Raw genomic sequence first — 23199 nt, forward strand, 5'->3', positions numbered from 1 at the left:
CACAGCAGACTGAAGGATAATTTTAAGAAGAGTGATTCTTCAGTTGCAAATGTCCCACAAAAGAAATGCTAAACACTTTGGGGGTATTTTGTAGAAAATTTGTAGAAAAATACCAGACCTTGTTCTATATCTTGGTTTCAATAACATAAAATCCTATAGCAGAATAAGCCGAAGTCAAAAGACTGGACACATTGTGTTTTATGTGTTTTAATCCAAATTTGGGGCATCTAGAGTGATGAAAGTACTTGTAAAATTCCAGCCACATCAGAGCATTCTTAGGTCACATCTTCTTGGTCAGATTCATGAGGAAAGAGAATTCTAAGAGACTGAGAGTTCCTCCAAGAAGCCATAGACACTTTTTTAAGGCTTTTGCCGGGGAGGGGGCGGGGGCAGAGAATAAAAGGGCATTGAGTGCTTGGTTTGGGATAAAGGTAAGAAGGAGGGTGGAAGTTTCACCAAAGAAGGAAGGGATGAACAAGTTCAGGGCTGAAGCCCTGGAAACTGACACCTATTAGCTTATAAAGCACCTTCACTTAAATAATTTTATCCTTGTTTTCTGGGACAGGCAGGGGAGGTTATAGTAGCTCCATATTACTGGAAAATAAGCCAGAGACTTTAAAGGAACATGCCCAGGGTTTCACAGCTAGCAAGTCAGGGAAGACCCCAGGACTCCTGACTCCTAGTTTTGAACCCAGTGGTGCCTCTTAAAAGACTGTAATACTTCTCCATGGTTTTGTGCTGGCCACAAGCATCCAGGAAGGCCAAGAAGCAGCCTTACTGACGTTACACTCTACTGAAGGGAAAACAAATGATCAGTTCAGTCCAATCAGTCTAATTTAAAGTTGACTTTGTGTAAACAGGGAGGCAGGGAGACAGTAATTTGGATTTCCAGCTAAGACATTATGCTATATATAAAATTGCATTCTGATCACCTTGTATTGATTATCTCAAAGCAACATCCACAAACTAATGAGACCCAATCTGACATGAAATGCATAACCATTGATCTGGGCTTCAATTTGTTTGTTTATGCACTCAATGGAGGATCCAAAACAGCTACTCAGGATTGCCCCATCACCATCTGCTATGCTGCTGTTTATGGTGTGTGTGAGAGAGAGTTGGGTGGTGATGAGGGTGCACAAATAAGTACGTGTGTGTTTGGGTGTCTGTGTATGTCTGTGGGGGTGTTCCAGTGGACTACAAGGAAATCTGCTTGGAGCCTAGCACAGCCCTTCTCTAAAATGAAAAGAGGAGAAAAGAAACAAAACGAAGATGTGGCTTTGCTCAAGTTCCCCAGAAGCAGAGTCTGACACGGAGCTTCAGAGGCACATGATCTACAGAGGGGGTGCTCTCAGGAGAAAGGGGGTAGGTTGGCTCAGGATGGGGCAGGGGAAGGAGCTAAGCAGGAAAGTGCTCTCAGCGGGAGATGAGCTTCAGCCTGATCCTCTGGGAGCTCTGCAGCATGACTTGTGTCATAGAGCTGGTCCCACTTTGAAGCCCAAGAACTTGCTTTCTTTGCCCCCATATCAGTCCATCATTGGCTACAGATTTTGGGCTGAAGGAGGAGAAGGCGGGGATCTAACATCCCAGGTCAGGCAGGTCTTGCTTGACTGAGGGTCACCTGTCCAGAGAAGGGTCAACTATAAGCCAGTGGCAGCAGACATTAAAAGCAGGTGGGAGATAGATGCTGGCCCAGTAAAGGTTCATAACACCAACAGTATCCACTAGATATTACATACGTTTTTATTTTGTGAAAGGCAAACTCACCCAGAGTACAGTTTGTGTCTTCTGCATTTTCCGTTCAGCACCTATTATCCCAGAGGTCAGAAACCACTTTGGTCGTGAACCAACATCAGGCCTAAGGAAGGTCTATAGATACACCTGTGGCCTTGTGTGTCATAAAATAAGTCCAAGATGAAAATGTGAAATCTGAGTAAGGCCTGGAGTCTGGTTAGTTGTATTGTGCCAATGTCAATTCCCTGGGTTTTATAAAGCACTATAGTTTTGTAAGATTTGCCTTTGGGAGAACTGGGTGATGGGTATGCAGGAACTCTGTACTATTTTTACAACTTCTTGTGAGTCTATAATTCCTTCAAAAAAAAAAAAAAAGGTTTTCTAAAAACGCAAGATTGGAGTCAGAATACGAGATTTGAGCCCTGGTTCCAGCAGCAATGAGCTGTGTGATCCACTTTGCTTTAGTCACTTTGAGGGGAGCTACTGTGCTTTATTCTTCTATGTATTTTTTAGGGCCGTGCCCCCCCCCCCAAAAAACATGATGAAAGAAGAAATCACTCAGTGGTTCAATGAATAAATGACCGAATAGTTAACCCTGGAGCAAATTACTTAAGCTTCCTGAGCCTCAGCTTCCGCATCTGTCCCTGGGGTGATTACAAGGGTCCAATGCACTCACACAAACAGTGCTCAGTATGACCTAATCTTGTTCCTTATTCTGTTAGCAGGACTCAGGCCAGGCTGGTGGGCTCAGAATCACTTGGGGAGAAGCTTAGAAATGAAGGTTCTCTGGCCTAATTCAGAGTATGTGGTATGAGGCCCCAGAATCTATGGTTTAATCAGCCCACCCAAGTGACTGGGTCATGGAGCAAAGCTTGGGATCCACTTATGGCCAAGATCCCAGCATGTTATTCACCTGCTAAGTCAGAAGGAAGAAAAGAAAGTGAGGAAAGAGAAAGAGAGAGGAGGAGAGAATAAGGAGGTGATGGGAGATGGAACTGCATATGACAAGGGGAGCTGTCAGAATCCTCTCCAGCTTTCTCGGTGCAGGTTGCTGCCCAGGGTCAGGCCAGAGGATCCACAGAGAACTGGTGAAGCAATGTGCAGCCCAATTGCCCATGAACCCACTGATTTGAAAGTGTTTGTGGACCCTTTCTCTCTACCCCCAGAATATCTTAAGAATTTACCAGATTTAAAATGACTCAGACTTTGATTCCAAAAGAATTTTTAAAAAAAAGCAGGTAGAGTTGTTTCTATATATAAAAAGTCTGTCGTTATGGAAACGTATCTCAAATAAAGCTCCTTTTAACACAATAAAAGTCCTCTCCTCTGCGTTTGCCAGCATCATTTCATAAGAAGAGAAGGAAGGGATACATCAGAAAGACATTCATATAAAGCTGTGGGGAAAAAATTAAATTTGCAGTACCTTAATACCCAGACAAGCATGCCACGTTCACACTTCTAGAACTAGCCCAGCAAGTCTTTCCCTCATCCTACTAGTCTCCAAATCAGACTGTCCTCTTTTTTTCTCAAAAAAAAAAAATGTGAAGATTAGCGTTTGGAAATGGCATCTTCCTTTTTTAAAGAATTACAGGCAGGCACTTGGCAGATGCTCTTAACTAGCTGTCAGGTTATCTTCAGGGGTGTGTGTGAGTGTGAGTGTGTATGAGTGTGCACACACACACCCCACGCACATGAGCTCTTTGACCCACAGGAATGAGGAGGTGGTGGTTCCCTCCCTCTCTCCATCTGAGGAATGATTCCTTTGTGCCAGAACTAAGATCCACATTGGTTTCCTTCCTTTCGCTCCCTGCTGGTACCTTTGGAGATGCAGCAGAATCGCGCTGGGCTTAGAATCAAAAGATCTGAGTAGGCAAATCACTCAACTTTCCCATTTCTGGTTTTGGGAAAATACTGCTTGCCTTGATCTCACAAGGAGGTTGTGGGGATACCATGAAAGAGCAAGAGTGATGGTGCACTGCAACCCCAAAGCTGGGTGCAATTTATTGAGCTATTTGAGCTACTTATGAAATGTGAGCTATCTTTATTGCTCAACGTGGCTCAAATACTCTTACCTTATAGGGCCCTTATCCCCAGCACAATTTGGGGAAACCTCTCTGGGTGTCCCTAGGTATCACGATACCTAGGATAACACTTTTGGAAAACATCACCTGCCAGGCACTATTTACCTCATTTGTCGCTTAAAACAACCCCTGAGGTAGGTATTATTGTCCCATCTTTCAGAGGGGAAACTGAGACTCCCAAGGTTATATAACCAAAAGGCAGCTGGGTGAGTAGTGACTCCACATTTGGGTGGTTCCACAGTCTGTGCTGTCCCCACCAGGCATCCAGGTCTGTGCTCTGTGTCACTACTTTATGGGGTACTTTCCTGAGGCCTTCTCTGCCTTCCCATGTCTTCTGCTTGGTTTTGTTTTGTTTTGTTTTGTTTTTGACCTTTGAGGGCTGAATCAACATATTCACCCAGTTCAATTCATTCAATTTGAAATCAAGAAAAAGTACATCTTCAGGCTCCACAATGACCCATTTTCCATCACCATTTTTCCTCACTCCAGCCTGCCCATGATGTGATGCAGAATGTCCTTCCCAATGCCGTCAAAATTCTTATCAGGCCTGCACGAGTGTGTGTGTGTGTGTGTGTGTGTGTGTGTGTGTGTTTGCTATCAGACTGATTGCTCTGTTTGTCAATGTCATTGATCCTCTCTCTCATTTATCCAGTAATTGATGTAAGATTCCAAATAAGTCCCCTTTTGTTCCGGAAACACAATATAAGAGGTCTGAAAAAGCCAACATTCACATGGCGTTAAACTTAAAACTCTTTGTAATCAACACTAATTTGACATGATGGTGCACAACACTTTTTATCTCCAAAGCTCTTTGCAAAAATTAATTACCAATTAATCTAAAAATGTAGAGCATTATGTATTTATCATCTGTGCACTCTGAACTTGAAAATGTTTGTCTTAAAAAGTGACTGGTAAAACTATCTCATATGCTTTCAAGTAAGGACGAGGAGTTCCAAATAATGCACTGAGAAGGACAGATCACAAGTGAGATGAAACTGTCAGATTAATCTGAGAACTATTAGTAATCCCTAGAAAATGCTACACAAATACTCAGTGGAAGTTTACTGAAGGAATTTCTCCAAACTAATAATGCTATTCGGTCCAGAGCAGTGAGATCTGACATGAGAGGCTGAGCAGCTCTGCCCTTTCATTTGAATCCATGGAGCCTCTGAAAAGTGCTTTACACAGACACGTCAATCCTCAAATCAGAATGGGGGAGGGGGAGGGAAGGAGGGAGAGAAGAAGGAGAGAGGGAGAGAGGGAGGGGGAGGAGGGGAGAGAGTAGCAAAGGAAGTTGCCTACAGTTGGTTTGAGGTTGAAGGGACAATGCTTGGCACTGCTAAAAGCATATGACCTTTCTATAGAAGAACCATGAACTGCAAAGACTCACTAGGTCTTAACTTTCATTTTAAGATATGAAAAGTAAACTCTTTTTCAAGACTTAACTGTTTTCTAAGTCAGTCACAGTTTGCTACTGCCTCATCCAAAACAAGCCTCTCTCTAGCCCCACCTGGTGGTCCTTCTGCCTTCAAACCACAAGCTAGACTGAAAGCAAAAATTTTGCAACAACTCCATTCACAGTCCTGGGTTTGGCACACACAATGAACAGGGAAGATTTTTCTAGAGACTGATCAGAAAACATATCCATCTAGAATTAGGCCCCTCTCTCTCTCTCTCTCTCTCTCTCTCCCTCTCTTCCTCCTTCCCTCACCTCTTCCCTTTCGCCACAAAACATGGTTACAATTTATTTCAAAGCTGACAACAGAGCTAAAAGCCCAGATGACACCACTAGACTCCTCACCATGGGAAAGCAGTGCCAGCTGAGCAGGCATGAATTCATAGCACAGCAGGAACAGTCTGTCATACCCGGGCTGTGAAAAATCTTCCAAATTTCTGCAATGGAGGGAAGCAAACAAGCCCAACAGAAGTATCATTTAGACTTTGAAAGAAGAATGTACATGCCAGCTATGAGACCCAAGGTACCCAGGCAGCTTCTAGGCAGGGATGTGTAGTTTGTAGATTATTAGGAATTTCTAGGTAGACATACTGATGGATTAATATTTACATGGTCTGATCTGCAAGTGGGAGAAAGGGTGGAAAAGTTCATGGAGGGTTAAGAGGTGCCCATCCCTTCCAGAAACATCAGTACCTTAGACTGTCTAACCCTGACCTCCGGAGGGTTCCAGATCTCCAGGAACAACACAAGGGTCTGACCACTGGCTCTAAAAAGCTTTGAGGCTTTGCCTTGAACTTCCACGCCACTGCCCAACCTCTGCTCCCTGGAAAGCTGACTTCTTCTCCGGTTGCACTATAGCTCCGGCAGCAATACAACGGTGGGAAGGGAGTTGGTGCAGCAGTGAGCTGACAAATATCATTTTTAATTAAATAGTATATTTAAAAATGTGTTTCGCACGTTAAAAGCACAGATGGTGAGGCGTCCATGCCTTAGGAGACAGCTGTGCTGAGGAGAGAACAGGTGGGGAGGATGGCTCATCCTCACACCAACTTCCTGGCATGCTTTCCTCTGAGCAGGGCCGTCACCTGATCTGCCTCCTGCCCTTGGGCTGGTGATCTTGCTGGCAAACTCTGTCCCACCTAGACCAAGCCAGAGTTCCCTGTTGTCCTGAACTAGGGTCATTTCCAACTCAGGACATTGTGCAAAACCATTTCACAACACTGAGGATACTTTTTTTTTTTTGGTCTTTTTTGTGTGTGTGTAGTGGTGGTTATTATTGCTATTGTTTAGGATCATTTTTGTTGTTGTGGATATTTTTTCTTTTGGTTTGACTATTTTTATAAGAAGGAGACAAGTCAAAGAAAACTGGAAGCAGTGTGGCATATAATGACCCAGATAGCCCTGCAGATCCCCGGCGTTTGGGGACCACTGGAGCCGTGTTTCCCTCTCCATGTAATACATTCATATTGACCTAGCACAATGGTTCTCAAAGCTGAGGTCCCTGGACCCACAGCATCACCTGGGAACATACTGGAAATGCAAATTCACAGGCTCCACCCCAGATTTACTGAATCAGAAGAACTTCAGGAGTGGGGCCCAGCCCTCTGTGTTTTAACAAGCCTTCCCAGTGATTCTGATGCTCTTTCAAGTGTGAGAACCAATGCCTTGGGTATCCAATGCAGATTTGTTCACAGGGAGCTAGGACCCTGGTCTGGCCTATTCTATTTCTTATGGCAAAACTAACACATTACTTGCTAGCCCAGCTCCCTGGCTTCTTAGGAATTCCTGGAATTCTGGTTCATTGGTAGGTCTGGATTTCTGCATCTGCAGAGGAAAGGCAAATCTGGAGTTGTGGTGAGGCTGCCAGGGCAATGCTATTTTCTGACTCTGTCCTCAATGCCTTCTTTCCAGCTTCTCCACCAGAAGATTCTGTGCTCAGAGAGAACAGTGAATCCGGCTTGGCCCCGGGCTCAGTGGGAGTTGACAATGTAGTGGTGAAGACAGCCTTGGAAACAGATCCTTGTACTGGAAACTGATCAGTGCTATAGAGCAGCCTGATCCAAGTGCCTGGGCACATAACACAGCCCAAGGGAATGCAAGGACACAATCATCCCTCAATCTCTCCAGCCCCAGCAGAGACCCAGCAGTGCAGGCAGGAGAAAAGGCACAGAAAATGAAGCATCTTCCCACAGGATACTGTCCCTCCTCCTTCCTTGTGAGATGACAGCTACAATGGCCAGGCGGTGTCTGCCTGCCTGGGTCCCTGGAAGCAACTAGGGAATGGAGTCAAGGAGGCCTCCCAAGCTGTCCAGCAGTGTGGCCTGGCTCTCTCTGAAGCTCCAGGTGGTGATGTAAGTGTGCGCACGTGTGTGCGTGGGTCATTTGCAAACCAAGGGAAAGCCTGTCCGCTCCTTTCAAACTCTTAATTACTAAGATGAAACAACTGAAACTAAATTTCTAGAGTTCTATGACCAAAGCCATCTCGGTCTGAAGTTTTGCCCCACTCCCTTTGGGGGCATGTTTCCCATTAAATGTGCAGTACTAGCAGGGCAGCAGCGACCAGGACCCTCACCTCTTCTGACCTCAGCAGAGGGAGCCTTCTGCCACCACTCTGACCTCTGCCACAGGCAAGGGGAGCTTTCTCCTGTCCGTCCACGTTGACTCAGGCTGCCCTTCCCTCACCTACAAGAGTCCTCCACGCAGCATCCCATCCACGGTCCTCCTGGGAGCTTGGGGTCCATGAGTCTGGGGGACTGGCCCCCATCCCATCCTGGCTCCACCGTTTGTAAGCAAGGTCTTCACCTCTCTGAGCTTTCTCACATCTGCACTGAAACACGGAACACTGCATTCCTGTGATCCTTGGGGCGGGGGGTGGGGGATGGTGAGGATAGGAGGAGATGTCTGTGCAGTGGAGCCTGGCCTCCGGGGGGGGTTTGGTAAACGGTGGTATTGGGAAAGCAACTCATGTGTTGGTCTGGAGCCGTTCCTTTGATCAGTTTCAACAGATCAAATGGGACCATGCGTTGTGTTCTCTGGCAATGCCAAGTCTCTGGCCTCGGCCTGACATTCACCCAGGACAGGCAGCCTCATGACTACAAGAATCCCCACGTCAGGGCAGAAGAACTGGAACTGGGGGATGATAATCCAAAAAGCCAAAATGGCAATGAAAAGAGCTGAAGAAAAAAAAAAAAAACATCTCTGATTGCAGCCTGGGGAAGGCAGCTGTTTCATTGATTTTATTCCACTGCCAGTGGACAGGACCTCAGGGCTGCACCTCCTCTTGCCCTGGCTGAGCAGAACCTGGTGGACATGGCCCCCCAGCTTCATCCTGACCACCAAGCTCATTAGCATGCCCATCACCCAAAATATCTAAGTGTGCAAGGCTTACAGGGGCCCAAAGTGGGCTGAATGAGCTGAGGCATTATCTTCTGGGCATGAAACGCTGTCCCAACCCTGCCCCCTCACAACAGCCAAACCAAATTGACTAGGTCTTCATAGTCACCGGAGTGGTGCCTCTGTGCCTGGCTGGAGGCTACAACCTAGTGCTTTTCCTTACTTCTGGAACCTTATTCCTGAGAGCCCAGGAGGTCAAGCTGTGTCAGAAAGAAACCCAAAGCTCCACAGTCACTCGGGGAACTCTACTGGGAAGTGTCATGGGGAAGGGGAGAAAGCAATGCACTAGGGACCCTCCTACACGGGACAGAAACACAGTTGCATCAGTATCACTGTCATCACCATTTTACATATGACAGAACTGAGGCTCAGAAAGGTCAGGCTTTGCCAAAGCCTGCACAGCTGGCAGGGGACAGAGGCAGAACCCTGTGCCCTAAGTGTCTGTAGATCCCCCTACAGTATCCCCTTTCCTACTGCACTCAGCAGAGAGGCGGAAAGAAGGTCATGATCCTAAGCCCCCCTCCTTTTAAAGGAAGGCAGCTGCAGGAATACTGGCCAGTGCCTGGGCAGATGGGGGTGTTCTGGGGAGACCAGGGTCCTGGGAAGAGCCAGTGTGCCCTGGGCCTAAAACCCAGCCTGGCCTCATTTAGCCCTCATTTCCCCCAATCCTTGGCCTGCCAAAATGGTTTTTCATAGTTTTTCATCAGTTTTGCTCACTCATAACTACCCTTCCTCAATACAACTGTGCCTCAGCCCATGACCCTCCTCTTCCAAAATTCTTCCCAATGAGCAAGAATCCCCCACTATTTTTAATTCATCCACATCTCTACCTTTCTCTCTTTCTAATTCTCCCTTCTTTTCTCTTCTTCTCCTCACTTTTCTTCTCTCCTGTCCCTTTTCCTTCTCTGTGTGTCTTTGTCTCTCTGTTTCTAATTCTCTCTTTTTAATTCCCTCTCTTTAATCTCTCTCTCCCTCTCTCCCTGTCCCTCAATGGCTTTCTTTACTGTTCTCCCTGTCTCCATCATCTCCTCCCACTATCTCTCCTTCCCCTGCTTCTCTCTCTCTTTCTCTCTGACCACTCTCTTCCCCCGCTTCCTCTCTTACTCCCTCCCCTAGGCCATCCGTAAGACCAGGAGCTAAAATGACAAGTCACAACAACCCACAGGGTATAAGATGACCTGGAGCACTTCATCCTTGCACAAAAGCCCTCAGCATCAACCTGGACCTGGTAACTTTCAGCTGCCTGATTAAAGCACCAAGGGAGGTTTGGTCTGGATATGGTTTTATAGTGTTTGCAGAAGGGGGTAGTTGCCTTTTGTCCCCACGCCAAAATGAAGCAAAGCTTTTTGGAAGGGGAAGTCAAAAATAAAAATCCCAGCCAGCCCCTGTTAGTATTGCTCTGTGTGCCAGTGGCTTGATGCTTGTTCACTGGGAAGAGGGTAACTGCAAGGCCACCCACGGCACTGGCCTGGCCTCCTCCTGGCCAGGCTCCTCCTCAGCATGGTGGGGGCCACTTTGAACAGGAGACAACAAAACAATGGGGAAACTGGGCTCGGAGCCTTCGACCCAGACGCAGAGGCTAAAAATGACTTCTACCCACGTGAGTAGTGTTCTTCAGCATAAAGGGGACAGGAGGGGGCCACAGGCTTTGTAAAGGTGGCTTAGAAAGGAAGGGAGTGTGCCAGGGACACATTTTATCTATTTCTGCAGCCCACAGCCTTCAGGGCCACCCAGGCAAAAAAAAAAAAAGAGAGATAGATGTTATTGGCATTTGCAATTCCATCTCAAAGCTGAAGCAAGGTCTGAAGAAGTTGGGGTTATTTGGTCCCAACCTTTCTCTTTCCAGATGAGGCGACTGGGGTCCAGCCACCACAGGTTTATTGCCAAGGCTGCCCTACTGAAACAAGAGAACACTTCAGACCCTCACTCTACTTTCCACCACCTGCCACATCTGCTTTGTAGACAGATGAGCATCAGAAGGGGCCTGGAACTCAGCAGCTGTGGCCCAGATCCCTAAGGGCAGCATGTACACACACACTCTGAAGAATTCGGATTCTCTTTCAAAGCTTGGCAAGATGATGAGGGTGTCTGTCCTCAGTTCCACTGCATCATTTGTTCTCAGACTATGTTTTCTAATTCTCATTCCTCAGATGGGTAGCAGTTTGGGGATTTTATTTTCCAATCTTTTATTAACTTCCATCTCCACCATTTCCTGGTATCTCAGGCTGGTTTCTCTTGATGCAGAGCCTGAGACAAGGATTCTGCTGCACGTGCCATATTAAGGGAGTGCTGTCAGAAACAAGGGAGGGAGGGAAGCAGGATAAGGCAGAGAAAGGAGCCAAGCAAGGATGGGGGTCTCAGGCAAAGTCTAGCTTTGATTTGACCACAGAGGCTCTGGAGACAAACTACAACACAAAGTTGTGCACCCTTTAGGTCCAACTTTTGCACTCCCATATGCATCCATCACTGGCTGCAGGCTTCCCCAGGATAAGACACGTGCATGCACCAGAGCCAGGCAGCTCCTATCAAAGGAAGACAATTCTCTGGAGAAGGAGCACAACTGTGAGCTTTCAGCAGCCTACACTCCCAGCAGTTAGGGGGTGGGCATCCCAGCGTGATAAATGGGATCTGGACAAGGCACCAATAGCATCTGCTACATTTGGCAAGACCAGAGTTGGAAACATCATATAGTTCTTGATGGATCCTACCTTCGCCACGCCCTCTTTTGTATCCCTAATCTGAGCAGCATCAAAAGTGCCATGTGCTGTTCCCTTGTCTCTGCTGCAACAATGCCAGACTCACCAGGTCTCATCTTCATCTCCGGGAGCCACTGTCCTAGTGCAGATCCCACCATTTCTCACCTGGGCCAGTTCATCAGTTTCCCCATCAGTCTCCCCACCAGTCTCCCTGTTTCTAGTCTCGTCATTTCTAACCCATCCTCCTGCCAGCTACCAAAGAAAACTGAATCATTATTGCCTCATGCTCCCAGCTTAAAACTCTTCAAAGGCACCTTATTATCCTCAAGATAAAACCCAAGCTCCTTAACATGGCAAACAAGACTCCCTGTGACCTGGCCCAGATGACCACTCCAGCCACATCACATGCCCCGCCATCCCCATTTCATTCTCCAATCATACTTTATTTATTTATATATGTATTCTCCAATCCAAAACATGCCTTACTGTTTTACAAGTCTGTGCCTTTAAACAGTATTCTGGAATGCTCTTGTTCCCTTCTCTACCTGGCTATTGCTTACCCATTCTTCCAGAATAAGTTTAAATACTTCCTTCTGCCTTTTCTGACCTCAGAAGCCACCACTTCACCTTGAGCATGCCTCTATATTACAATTCCCGTGTTGTATAGACATTATTATTTTGTTAATCAGTATCCCCCACTAGACCGTGAGTTTTCTGAAGGCTTGAACCATGCCTTACTTATATACACATCCCTTTCTAGTTCAATGCCCGGCCTATAGCAGGCATCCATACATCTTCCTTCAAGAAATTAACAAATGCCTGGGCACCTCTATTCAAGGACCTGAATATTTCATCTCTTTATATCATTACCAATCCTGTGAAGTTAGGGAATAAGTCTTCTGGGTAGTTAGCCTCTCTCTCAAAGACTCTCACGTCTGAGCGGTTTTCTAATTTCATGCTAATGGTACTATTCATAATCATTCCTGTCTCTGAGTCACTGCTTACATGTCCCAAGTCCTAGAAATATTACTTTTTTCTTCTATCCAAATCCTATGCGTTAGTGGGTCACAGTCTAACAGCTGTGCTGCCATGAGGGTACTCCCACTAAATATTAAATATGTGACTTTATTTTTCTTCTTTAGACAGTGAAGATTCAAGTTGTGCTACAATCTTGGCATAGAAAGTAAATATCTTTTTAATGCTGGAGGAATGTCCCTTCAAATAGTAGGTGCAAAGTGAGTAGTCTCAGTCTTTCTGCATAATGAAGTCATTTTCACTCGGGAGGTGCGGGAAACATGGTTGGTGAATCAGGGCATTCACCAATACCCACTTCTTCTCCCCTTCCTGAGTACATGGAAGATCACACTTTGCAGGCCCTTGCAGGTAGCTGGGCCGTGTGACCAGTTCTAACCAATGAAAGAGAAGCAGAGGGGAAGCACATCACTTCAGAGCTGAACAGGGGAAGATCTGTGTACAATTCCAGAGTCTCTCCTCTCCTCCTGCAGTGATCCTTGGGGAGGCCTCATACTGAGAGCGGCCTGATTCGCTGAGTCACCACTTGGACGACAGCTGCCCTAGAGAATCCCCCACACATGGCAAGAGCAATAAACTCCTCTTGCATTAAGCCACTGAGACATCAGGATTGTTTGTTTCTGCAGCACAGCCTATTCTGTCCTGATTAATATGGGAGGATTGGAAAATAAACCACCCCAGAACCACGTGGACAAGCACAGGTTTTAGTCGTCAAGTGCTTGACCCCAACAGGGTCTTGATTGAGTGCTCCCAGACTGGCTGCATCCTAATGAATGCATCTACCTATAAAAGAGAAGCCCAACACTGAAAGTTACAGATTTGGGCATCCAAATGTTATGTACCCTTGGACAAGCCTGGAAAAGAAGAGATAAGATTTTTCTCACTTGAAGGCGCACTGTGAACTGTGCCAGGACCTGGACTAGCAAAAGCTCATGGCAGGAGTGACCAGGCATCCACAGGAGTAGTCAGGATGAGCAGCATGGTCAGTCTGCATCAATCTCCTTGAGTCTGAGAGAGTCCAGCCAAGCCTCCTCAAAACAAACATAAACTTCTCATTTTATTTTCAGTCCTTGGAGGGCTAGAAAGACCAAGTCATTTTAGTCTGTGGAGACACCCCATTTCACTGCGCTCCTGCTGAACACTGCACATCTCTCAGGCCTTGGAAGATGCTGGAATGAACCAGACTCCAAAGATCCCCAAAGTGCAGCTCAGGCTCTCAAGAACTGCAGGATAAGAGCTGGTCTCCAAGGGGTGTGTGAGCCCCAGATCATGCCCTGCCTCTCCACACTGTGGGAGAACTATAGCTCTGAGTTTGGTCAGAAGTAGACTAGCTCTGGAACCCATAATTCATTCAACATGTTTTGACTGAATGCTTATTGTGATCTCAGCAGTATTCCAGGTGCTGAGGATTCAGCAGTGACCAAGACACAACCCCTGATATCATGGAGCTTATTTCTGGGGTTGGTGAGACATGAAATAAACAGAACAAATTCTCCTATCAGGTTGTGCCAGAGTCACGAGGACCATAACGTGGTGGTGTAATAAAGATTAAATTGAGGTGGGGATAGCTGTTTTGGATTAAGTGGTCAGGAAAGCACTCTCAGAACAGGTGGTTTTGGAACTGAACCTGAATAATAATGGTAATAGCTAACAATGATTAAGGGCTTTCTTTGTGCCAAGAGATGTTCAAAGTGTTCAAAGCACTTTCCATGTATGAATTATTTAAGTCCTCTCAACAACTCCATAAAGTCAGTACTATTATCTCCATTTTACTGCTTGAAGACACTGGGGTAGCAAAGGGATTGATTTCGCGCCTAGGGTCACACAGCTAGACAGAGGGGGAGGCAGAGTCCTAACCCAAGCGGTCTGGCTCTGGAGTCTGTGTGCTTAGCTACTGCACTATACTGCCTCTTAGCAAATGCTATAAAGAAATACGTCCTGGGAAGATCTTGGCAAGCACCCTGGGACAGGGTACAACAAGCACAAAGTTCCTATGTTTGGAAAGCAGACATCCCTCCCACAGCAATTTCTGTTTGGACCACTGAGTCATTTCCACTTCTGGCCAAACCCAAACCAACTGTTAAAATCAGGGTAATGTCTGAGGCCTATCACCATCATGCTTGAAAACCCCAACCAAATACCACACAAAGAAGACATTGTCCTTGAACTTGAGATCAAGTCCAACATAACTGCTCTCTGAAATATTAAAGCCTTGCTATGGCTCCCGCAACCATCCAGGACCTTATAAAATCTAATTTCATCTTGGCAGAGCTCCTTGCAAGATAAACACAAGCCTACTCAAGGAAGTCTTAATTCAATAACATTCAAAATATGCCAGCAATTGATCAAGTCAGACCTGCAGGCTCTGTAGAGGCCAGATACGCACTGAGCCTGTCCACTCGATGGATATTTGTCAAGTAACCCTCAGCATGCTGAGCCTGTGTTGGGAACGAGGATTTGATGGTAATATTCAGGATCCTGACTTCAAAGATTACAGTTATAGCGACTTTGGATGCCCTACTTGACATGGTGAGAATTTCCCCCTAATTACTAAAGAGGTGACAGAACTTTGGAAGTGGAAAATGAAGAAAAGGTTGGCATATGCTCTGAACCTCTGATCAGGAAAAACACTCAAGACTATTAAAGTGGTTCGGTAACATTTGAAGGTTTTATTTTCTTCTCTCCACTTTGGCAAAACAGAATCATTTCAAGGACGGACAGGATGTAAAATACAAAGTGAAAGAAAAACTACAATAAAGTTTATGCCCCATAATCCAGATGCAGGGCTGTAGGAGAGCTAAGAGCAAGGCTTCCTCCCCCACATGCTGAGGCCCTGCCAAGTGCTGAGGACTACAGGTGTGCCTGGGCACCAACAGGTGAGAAGAACCACTGTCACTGAGACAAGATAAAGACTCCACTACAGGGTCTGCCTCTGCTGGAGACACAGGTAGAGATTTCAGCTAATTTCACAGTCTCAAGGCAGGTGGGCTGTGCCCTGACTGCAGACCAAATGTGAAAGTAGGTAATATTAACGAGAGTTTGGCATCCTTAGACCAATGTTTTCAAACTTGAGTCTACCCCAGAATCACCTGTAAGGCTTGTTCAAACACAGATTGTTGGGCCCCAGCCCTAGAGTTTCTGATTCAGTAGTTCAGGGTAAGGCCTGAGAAGTTGCATCTCTAACTTCCCAGGTGATGCTGATGTTCTTGGTCCAGGGACCACACTTTGAGAACCACTGCTTAAGGAAATGAGAGGAGGTGGTAGAGTAAAAGGAGATTCCCAGAGGTACGTCAATTACTCAAGCCAGATGGAAGCAGGTGGGAGCAAAGCTCCAGGAACTCTGTCTTGATGGCTTGTCCAGGAAGGTCTCAGATTGGGACCCACCACCATAGGCACTTCTCTCCTGAGAGGAAAGAAGGGAACTAGCACATAGAACACGAACTGTGGGCAGACACTGTGCCCGATGCATCAAAAAGGCTCATTATAATCTCACAACAACCTTATAAGCTAAGCATCATGTTCCCAGTTCAGATGTGGAAACCCCTGAGAGCTAGACAGATGAATCAGAATTCAAATCTCTCAAACACTAAAGCAGAAGCTCCTTCCTACAATATATTTATCTTTGGGGTGCTTTCTTCTGTGACATTTCATGCAGATGCATCAATAAAATTCTAAGGAAAATTTCCAAGGCAGTTGCAATATTCAGTAAACAGGGTTCCATCAGGGAGGTGGACTTGGTTGGTCCAAAGATTTGTTCAAGGCATCAGTCCTTTAGGAGGTTTCTGGGATCCCCTCAAAGGGTTGCCTTATGGTCCTGAGAGCCTATGGATGGGGATGCCCACAAATCTTCAGCTTATCCATGAGGACCCTGCATACAACAACCTTCACCGTCACCCCCATAACCACTATAGGGTGTACCATCCCTGAAAACTGGTAAGAAAAAACCAGGAGCTGTTATTTCTGGAACACTAAACCAACACACACACACACACATACACACACACACACCCCTCACGTAATAAAGCCATGGATTGGGCTTCAGTGTGTTCGAGACACAGCCCCCCTTCCTATACATTTATGGACCCTGGGGGATTTCTAGTCAAGTGACCCCTTGCCTGACCTCTGTGGGATGGTAAAGGATGTGGTCCCTCATTTGAGAATGAGGACTCATTTTTCCCCTTCAAGCTTGTTCAAGCCTGTTCTGCCTTATAAGTTTGCTTAAAGCAAAATACCACATGTGAAAGGAGATACATTGTTAAGTAAAATGACAGATACATCATAAATGCCTTATGGGTCAAGGAGAGATGGCTCCAGAGACAGTCAGGTCCCACTGAGCACCCCTCGCTCCATGTCCCTGATACGCCATTTTCATGGGTCTGGTCCCACCTGTGGAGTTCGGCAAAGACAGGGGACCCTGAGGGAGGGGCTCCGATGGTGACAAGGCTCAGGGATTACCACCAGCCTCCTGTTTGGAACATTTCAGAGTTTTGCTAAACTGGGAGCTGCCACTCTAACTGTGTGTTTTTGGGTAATCCAAGCACATGGTAAGTGTTTCTTGAATCATCATTGGCAGGACCCCACACAGCAGGTAAAGTCTGGGATTGGCTATTATCATAATGACCAAATGAGCTGGCATCGTAAGTGGACAAAGGAGGAAATGCAAAGATTTTGTGCTGTTTATGTGTGTGTGCTTGACTACTGAGATGAGCTGTGTGGACTACCTCATCCCACTCTTTCCCAAGGGTGCACCAAACATATTTTGACCCATTGTTCCCCTCTGTTGAGCAAATATGCCATAACTTTTGGAAGGAAATTTGACAGAGAGAATCTAAAGCCTTAAAAATGTTTATAGCTTGGAATCTAGTAAATCCACTACTGGGAATCCAGCCTGAAGAAATAATTCTAATGCATTAAAAACTTTATGCACAAAGATATGCATCATAACAGTGAAATGACTGAAACAAAATAAATATCCAATGCTAAGTAAAAGCCTGATACTCTGAGTTTTGATCTTGGGAAACCTGTTTATCTAAAACTTCCCCACTCAAGTGTGGAAATTAAAGTACATCTATGTTCTAAAATATATAGCCAATAAAAATGTTTTCAAAAGAATGATAACATGCTTATAATGTTATAATTAATAACCACTGAGTAGAAGGTCATTTCTACTAGTTATGAATATTGGATAAATGGTAAAAACTGGATATAAAGAAATATGTGGGAGGAGTCAAGACAGCAGTGTGGGAAGATGCCGAGTTAGCGTTTCCCCACAACTAGGGCGCCTGCTGGCCACTGGTGGGGAACTCTGACCCCCAAGGAGATGGGAGGAACCCCGGAGTGAACCAGTAGGACGTAGCAGGACCGTGGGGGAAAGAGAAGTGGAGGCCAGACAAGATTGGAGCCCCTGAGGCCAGTAAGATCAGGAGAGGCAGGTGGAAGGGACTCTCCGGGAAGAGCAGGAGGGGAGCAGAGGGAAATCGCCTGGCCCACTTGGGCCAGGGAGCTTGCTGACCCCCCAAGCTGGTTTCCCCCACCTCCAAAGCCCCATCCAGGCCGCATGGGTCCTGGGGGCATAGGAAGCAGGGCAAGGGGAGAACAGGAGAGGCAGGTGGGAGGGGCCATCTGGGAGGAGCGGCAGAGGAGCAGAGGGCTACTGCCCCACCCACTCAGGCCCAGGGAACCTGCTGAGCTCCCAGGCAGATCCCCTGCCCTCCAAGCCCACCCTCCCCCGTCTGCATTGGTCCTGGGGGCATAGGAGGGAGGCTGGGGAGATCAGGAGAGGCAGGCAGGAGGGGCCCTCCCAGACCCCAGACCAGAGGAGCAGAAGAGGAGAGGAGGGCGTTTGCCCCACCCACTCGAGCCCAGGAAGCCTGCTGGGCTCCCAGGTGAGGTCCCCTGCCCTCTGGGACCAGGAGTGGGGGAACGCCTGGGGCCCTTCTGTTCCTTGAGCCTAACCCCATACCCCACAGCCCCCAGGGCCTTTTCCAGCCCTGTGGGTCCTAAGCATAGGCCCTGCCCACCACCCAAACCTCACCCTGCTTAGGCCCTGCCCTCCACAGCCAAGGCCTTCCCCCCTCCCACCCCCGCACTTTTTTTTTTCTTTTCTCTCCTCCTCTTTCTTACTATTGTTGTACTGATGCACCTTCCGCTTGTTGATTCATCTATATTTTTATTTTTACATTATTTCTAACATATCTGTTAGTTTCCTAGTCCAAGTTTTACTTTGTATTTTCTTTTCATTTTTCTTTTTTTTTTTTTGCTGCCCCACACAGCTTGCAGGATCTTGATTCGAGAGCCCAGTGTCAGGCGGAAGCTCCTGCAGTGAGAGCTCCGAGTCCAAACCACTGGACTAACAGAGAACCTCAGACCCCAGGGAATATTCATCACAGTGAAGTCTCAAAGAGTTCCTCACCTCAGCACCAAGACCCAGCTCTACCCAAGAGCCTACAAACTCCAGTGTTGGAAGCCTCAGGCCAAACAACTAGTAAAACAGGAACACAATCCCACTCATTAAAAAAAAAAAAATGAGACGGCAAAAAAATATGTCACAGATGAAGGAGCAAGGTAAAAACCTACAAGACCAAATAAATGAAGAGGAAATAGGCAATCTACCTGAAAAAGAATTCAGAGTAATGATAGTAAAGATGATCCAGAATCTCGGAAATAGAATGGAAGCACCAACTGAGAAAATACAAGAAATGTTTAACAAAGATCTAGAAGAACAAACAAACAGAGATGAACAACACAATAACTGAACCGAAAAATACACTAGAAGGAATCAATAACAGAATAACGGAGGCAGAAGAACGAATAAGTGAGCTGGAAGACAAAATGGTGGAAATAACTGCCAAGGAGCAGAATACAGCAAAAAGAATGAAAAGAATTGAAGACAATTTCAGAGACCTCTGGGACAACACTAACTGCACCAACATTTGAATTATACGGGTCCCAGAAGAAGAAGAGAAAAAGAAAGGGTCTGAGAATATACTTGAAGAAATTATAGTGGAAAACTTCCCTAACATGGGAAAGGAAGTAGTGACCAAACTTCAGGAAGCACAGAGTCCCATACAGGATAAACCCTAGGAGAATCACACCAAGACACATATTAATCAAACTAACAAAAATTAAATTCAAAGAAAAAAATATTAAAAGCAGCAAGGGAAAAAAAAAAAAACATACAAAGGAAACCCCATAAGGTTATCAGGTAATTTTTCAGTGGAAACTCTGCAGGCCAGAAGGGAGTAGCAGGATACACTTAAAGTGATGAAAGCGAAAAACCTACAACCAAGATTACTCTACCCAGCAAGGATCTCATTCAGATTCAATGGAGAAGTCAAAAGCTTTTCAGACAAACAAAAGGTAAGAGAATTCAGCACCACCAGACCAGCTTTACAACAAATGCTAAAGAAATATCTCTAAGCAGGAAACACAAGAGGAGAAAAAGACTCACAAAAACAAACCCAAAACAATTAAGAAAATGGTACTAGGAACATACATATCGATAATAACCTTGCATGTAAATGGATTAAATGACCCAACCAAAAGACACAGACTGGCTGAATGGATACAAAAACAAGACCCATATATATGCTGTCTACAAGAGACCCACTTCAGACCCAGGGACACATACAGACTGAAAGTGAAGGGATGGAAAAAGATATTCCATGCAAATGGAAAGCAAAAGAAAGCTGGGGTAGCAATACTTGTATCAGATAAAATACACTTTAAAATAAAGACTGTTAAAAGAGATAAGGAAGGACCCTACATAATGATCAAGGGATCAATCCAAGAAGAAGATATAACAATTATAAATGTTTATGCACCCAACATAGGAGCACCTCAATACATAAGGCAAATGCTAACAACCATGAAAGGGGAAACTGACAGTAACACAATAATAGCAGGGGACTTTAACACCCCACTTACACCAATGGACAGATCATCCAAACAGAAAATAAATATGGAAACACAGCTTTAAATGACGCAATAGACCAGATAGATTCAATTGATATTTATAGAACATTCCAACCAAAAGTGGCAGAATACACTTTCTTCTCAAGTGCACACGGAACATTCTCCAGGATAGATCACATCTTGGGTCACAAATCAAGCCTTGGAAAACTTAAAACTGAAATCATATCTTCAAGCATCTTTTCTGACCAAAACGCTATGAGGTTGGAAATCAATTACAGGGAAAAGAACTGTAAAAACCACAAATACATGGAGGCTAAACAGGGTGCTACTAAAAAACCAAGAGATCACTGAAGAAATCAAAGAAGAAATTTAAAAATACACAGAAACAAATGGCAATGAAAACACAATGACACAAAACCTATGGGATGCAGCAAAAGCAGTTCTAAAGAGAAGTTTATATCAATTCAACCTCATCTCAAGAAACAAGAAAAATCTCAAACAAACAATCTAACCCTACATCTAAAGCAACTAGAGAGAGAGGAACAAAGAAAACCTGAAGTCAGTAGATGGAAAGAAATCATAAAGATCAGAGCAGAAATAAATAAAACAGAAACGAAGAAAACAATAGCAAAGATTAATAAAACTAAAAGCTAGTTCTGTGAGAAGATAAACAAAATTAATAAACCCTTAGCCAGACTCATCAAGAAAAAAAGAGAGAGGACGCAAATCAATAAAATTAGAAACGAAAATGGAGAAATCACAACTGACACTGCAGAATTACAAAGAATTATGAGATGACTACAAACAGCTATATGCCAATAAAATGGACAACCACCAAGAAATGGACTAATTCTTGGAAAGGTACAATTTTCCAAGACTGAACCAGGAAGATTTAGAAAATATAAACAGACCTATCAGAAGTAATGAAATTGAAACTGTAATTAAAAATCTTCCAACAAACATAAGTCCAGGACCAGATGGCTTCACACGTGAATTCTATCAAACATTTAGAGAAGAGCTAACACCCATCCTTCTCAAACTCTTCCAAAATATTGCAGAGGGAGGAACACTCCCAAATTCATTCGATGAAGCCACCATCACCATAATACCAAAACCAGAAAAAGATATCACCAAAAAAGAAAATTATAGACCAATATCACTGATGAACATAGATGCAAAAATCCTGAACAAAATACTAGCAAACAGAATCCAGCAACATACTAAAAGGATCATACACCATGATCAAGTGAGGTTTATCCCAGGGATGCAAGGATCCTTCAATACACACAAATCAATCAATGTGATACACCATATCAACAAACTGAAGGATAGAAACCATATGATCATCTCAACAGATGTAGAAAAAGCTTTTGACAAAATTCAACACTTATTTATGATAAAAACTCTGCAGAAAATGGGCATAGAGGAAACCTACCTCAATATAATAAAGGCCATATATGACAAACCCACAGCAAGCATCATACTCAATGGTGAAAAACTGAAAGTACTTCCACGAGGATCAGGAACGAGACAAGGATGTCCACTCTTGCCACTCTTATTCAGCATAGTTTTGGAAGTCCTAGCCATGGCAATCAGAGAAGGAAAAGAAATAAAAGGAATACAAATGGGAAAAGAAGAAGTAAAACTGTCACTATTTGCCGATGACATGATACTATACATAGAAAATCTTAAAGATGCCACCAGCAAACTCTTAGAACTAATCAATGAATTTGGTAAGATTGCAGGATACAAAATTAATGCACAGAAATCTGTGGCATTCCTATACACCAATAATGAAAAATCAGAAAGAGAAATTAAGGAAACACTCCCATTTACCACTGCAACAAAAAGAATAAAATACCTAGGAATAAACCTACCTAAGGAGGTGAAAGACTTGTATTCAGAAAACTATAAAATACTGATGAAGGAAATCAAAGATGACATACACAGATGGAGAAATATACCATGTTCTTGGATTAGAAGAATAAATATTGTCAAAATGACTATACTACCCAAAGCAGTCTACAGATTCATGCAATCCCTATCAAATTACCAATGGCATTCTTCACAGAATTAGAACAAAAAACCTTACAATTCATATGGAAACACAAAAGACCCCAAATAGCCAAAGCAATCTTGAGAAAGAAAAACGGAGTTGGAGAAATCAGGCTCCCCAACTTCAAACTATGCCACAAAGCTACAGTAATCAAGACAGTCTGGTACTGGCACAAAAACAGAAATACAGATCAATGGTACAGGATAGAATGCCCAGAGATAAACCCACGCACATATGGTCACCTAATTTATGACAAAGGAGGCAAGAACATACAATGGAGAAAAGACAGCCTCTTCAGTAAGTGGTGCTGGGAAAAATGGACAACTACACGTAAAAGAATGAAATTAGAACACTACCTAACACCATACACAAAAATAAATCCAAATGTATTAAAGACTTAAATGTAAGACCAGACACTATAAAACTTTTAGAGGAAAACATAGGAAAAACTCTCTTTGACATAAACCACATCAAGATCTTCTTAGACCCACCTGCTAGAGTAACATAAATAAAAACAAAAATAAACAAATGGGACTTAATTAAACTTAAAAGCTTTTGCACAGCAAGGGAAACCATAAACAAGACAAAAAGACAACCCTCAGAATGGGAGAATATATTTGCAAATGAAACCACAGACAAAGGATTAATCTCCAAAACATACAAACAGCTCATGGAGCTCAATATCAAGAAAACAAACAGTCCAATTAAAAAATGGGCGGAAGACCTAAATAGACATTTCACCAAGGAAGACATACAGATGGCCAAGAGATACATGAAAAGATGTTCAACATCACTAATTGTTAGACAAATGCAAATCAAAACTACAATGAGGTATCA

Source organism: Balaenoptera acutorostrata, chromosome 10 (assembly GCF_949987535.1).
Source record: "Balaenoptera acutorostrata chromosome 10, mBalAcu1.1, whole genome shotgun sequence".
NCBI classification, from domain to species: domain Eukaryota; kingdom Metazoa; phylum Chordata; class Mammalia; order Artiodactyla; family Balaenopteridae; genus Balaenoptera; species Balaenoptera acutorostrata.